This window comes from Enhydra lutris, unplaced genomic scaffold (genome assembly GCF_002288905.1).
Source record: "Enhydra lutris kenyoni isolate GAN:26980312 unplaced genomic scaffold, ASM228890v2 scaffoldscaffold444, whole genome shotgun sequence".
Lineage (NCBI taxonomy): Eukaryota > Metazoa > Chordata > Mammalia > Carnivora > Mustelidae > Enhydra > Enhydra lutris.
The window spans coordinates 4,709-8,692 of NW_019154528.1; positions in this window are offsets into that span (position 1 = coordinate 4,709).

The following is a 3,984-nucleotide window of genomic DNA, read 5'->3' on the forward strand; positions in this document are numbered from 1 at the left end:
ACCTGTTGGGTTGTTGCAAGGACATTTTTTTTTTTAGGATTTTATTTAAAGATTTTTAAGGATTTTATTTAATTATTTGAGAGAGAGAGAAAGAGCATGAGCATGGGGAGGGCAGAAGGATAGTGAGAAGCAGTCTCCCCAATGAGCAGGGAGCCCAATGCAGGACTTGATCCAACAACTCTGGGATCATGAACTGAACTGAAGGCAGACGTTCAACTGACTGAACCACCTGGACACCCCACGAGGGCATTTATTAATGTTTTGATAAATCATGTGGGCTATTATTAATACTATTCTTGCTTTTACTATAGTGGAAAGCAAGTATTTCTTATTTAAATTCTAAGCAACAACAAATTAATAAAAATTAATTAACAAGCCTGGATGGCTCAGTCAGTTGATTGTGAGAGTCTTGGTTTTTGGTTCAGGTCATGATTTCAGGACCATGAGATTGAGCCCCCTGTCAGGCTTTGCACTCAGCATGGAGTCTGCTTGAGATTCTCTTTCCTTCCTCCTTCCCCTCTTTCTCTCTCTCAAATAAATAATCTTTAAAAAATAAAATAAAAAATAAGAGAGAAAGACACTACTTAATTCTTAAAGGGACTATCCACCAAAATGATCTAACAATTGTAAATATCTATGCCCCCAATATGGGAGCAGCCAACTACATAAGAAAACTATTAATCAAGATAAAGATTCATATTGATATGAATACATTAATAGTAGGAGATCTTAACATGCCTTTCTCAGTAATAGACAGATCATCCAAGCAGAAAATCAATAAAGAAACAGGAGCATTGAATGACACACTGGACCAGATGGACCTCATAGATATATACAGAACATTCCACCCTAAAACAACAGAATACTCATTCTTTTCAAGTGCACATGGAAACTTTTCCAGAATAGACCACATACTGGGTCACAAATAAGGACTCAACTGATACCAAAAGACTGAGATTATTCCCTGCATATTCTCAGATGACAATGCTTTGAAACTGGAGCTCAATCACAGGAAAAGTTTGGAAGGGACTCGAACACCTGGAAGCTAAAGACCACCTTGTTTAAGAATGCTTGGATCAACCAGGAGATCAAAGAAGAACTGAAACAATTCATGGAAACCAATGAGAATGAAGACACTTCAGTCCAAAACCTATGGGATACAGCAAAGGCGGAACTAAGGGGGAAATACATAGCCATCCAAGCCTCCCTCGTAAAAATTGAAAAATCCAGAACACAGCAGCTGTCTCTACACCTTAAAGAACTGGAGAATCAACAACAAATTAAACCAACTCCACACACAAGAAGGGAAAGAATCAAGATAAGAGCAGAGATCAATGAGGTAGAAAGTAGAGATACAGTAGAATGTATCAATGAAGCTAGAAGCTGGTTTTTTGAAAGAATCAATAAGATCGATAAACCATTGGCCACACTAATCCAAAATAAAAGAGAGAAAACCCAAATTAATAAAATTATGAATGAAAAGGGAGAGATCACAACTAACACCAAGGAAGTAGAAACAATCATCAGAAGTTATTATCAACAGTTATATGCGAATAAGTTAAGCAACCTAGATGAAATGGATGCATTCCTGGAAAACTATAAACTCCCAAAATTGAACCAGGAAGAAATTGACAACCTGAATAGACCGATATCTAGTAATGAGATTGAAGCAGTGATCAAAAACCTCCCAAAAAACAAGAGCCCAGGACCTGATGGATTCCCTGGGGAATTCTACCATAGTTTCAAAGAAGAAATAACACCTATTCTGATGAAGCTTTTTCTAAAAATTGAAGCAGAAGGAAAACTTCCAGACTCTTTTTATGAAGCCAGCATTACCCTGATCCCCAAACCGGGCAAAGACCCCACCAAAAAGGAGAATTTCAGACCAATATCACTGATGAATATGGATGCTAAGGTTGTCAACAAGATCCTAGGAAACAGGATCCAACAGCACATTAAAAAGATTATCCACCATGACCGGGTGGGATTCATCCCTGGGTTACAAGGATGGTTCAACATTCGCAAATCAATCAATGTAATAGAACAAATCAATAAGAGAAGAGAGAAGAACCACAAGGTCCTCTCAATTGATGTAGTAAAAGCATTTGACAAAATCCATCAACCGTTTCTGATGAAAACGCTTCAAAGTATACGGATAGAGGGAACATTCCTGAACTTCATAAAATCTATCTATGAAAAACCCACAGTAAATATCATCCTCAATAGGAAAAAGCCCACACCTTTCCCGTTGAGATCAGGAACACGACAAGGATGCCCACTCTCACCAGTCTTGTTCAACATAGTATTAGAAGTCCTAGCAACAGCAATCAGACAACAAAGAGAAATAAAAGGTATACAAATTGGCAATGAAGAAGTCAAATTCTCTCTCTTTGCAGATGACATGATTCTTTATATGGAAAACCCAAAAGACTCCACCCCCAAACTACTAGAACTCATACAGCAATTCAGTAACGTGGCAGGATGCAAAGTTAATGTACAGAAGTTAGTGGCATTCTTATACACTAACAATGAAAATACAGAAAGGGAAATTAGAGAATCCATTCCATTTACTATAGCATCAAGAACCATAAGATACCTGGGAATAAACCTAACCAAAAAGTAAATGATCTGTACTCAAGGAACTACCGTACACTCATGAAAGAAATTGAAGAAGACACAAAAAGATGGAAGACTATTCCATGCTCTTGGATCAGAAGAATAAACATTATTAAAATGTCTATGCTGCCTAGAGCAATCTATACTTTTAATGCCATTCTGATCAAAATTCCACTGGTATTTTTCAAAGAGCTGGATAAATAATCCTAAAATTTGTATGGAATCATAAGAGAACCTGAATCCCTAAGGAAATGTTGAAAATGAAAAACAAAACTGGCGGCATCACGTTACCTGATTTCAAGCCTTACTACAAAGCTGTGGTCACCAAGACAGCATGGTACTGGCATAAAAACAGACACATAGACCAGTGGAACAGAGTAGAGAGTCCAGATATGGACCCTCAACTCTATGGTCAAATAATCTTCGACAAAACAGGAAAAAATATCCAGTGGAAAAAAGTCAGTCTCTTCAGCAAATGGTGCTGGGAAAATTGGACAGCTATATGTAGAAGAATGAAACTCGACCATTCTCTTACACTGTACACAAAGATAAACTTGAAGTAGATAAAAGACCACAACATGAGACAGGAATCCCTCAGAATCACAGAGGAGAACATAGGCAGTAACCTCTTCGATATCAGCCACAGCAACTTCTTTCAAGATATGTCTCCAAAGGCAAAGGAAACAAAAGCCAAAATAAACTTTTGGGACTTCATCAAGATCAAAAGCTTCTGCACAGCAAAGGAAACAGTCAACAAAACAAAGATGCAACCTACGGAATGGGAGAAGGTATTTGCAAATGAGAGTACAGACAAAAGGCTGATATCCAGGATCTATAAAGAACTTATGAAACTCAACACACACAAAGTGGATAATCATATTAAAAAATGGGCAGAAGATATGAACAAACACTTCTCCAATGAAGACATAAAAATGGCAATCAGACACATGAAAAAATGTTCATCATCACTAGCCATCAGGGAGATTCAATTTAAAACCACATTGAGATACCACCTTACACCAGTTAGAATGGCCAAAATTAGCGAGACAGGAAACAACGTGTGCTGGAGAGGATGTGGAGAAAGGGGAACCTTCTTCCACTGTTGGTGGGAATGCAAGTTGGTTCGGCCACTTTGGAGAACAGTGTGGAGATTCCTTAAGAAATTAAAAATAGAACTTCCCTATGACCCTGCAATTGCACTACTGGGTATTTACTCCAAAGATACAGATGTAGTGAAAAGAAGGGCCATCTGTACCCCAATGTTTATAGCAGCAATGGCCACGGTCGCCAAACTGTGGAAAGAACCAAGATGCCCTTCAAGGGACGAATGGATAAGGAAGATGTGGTCCATAGTGTATATGGACCACA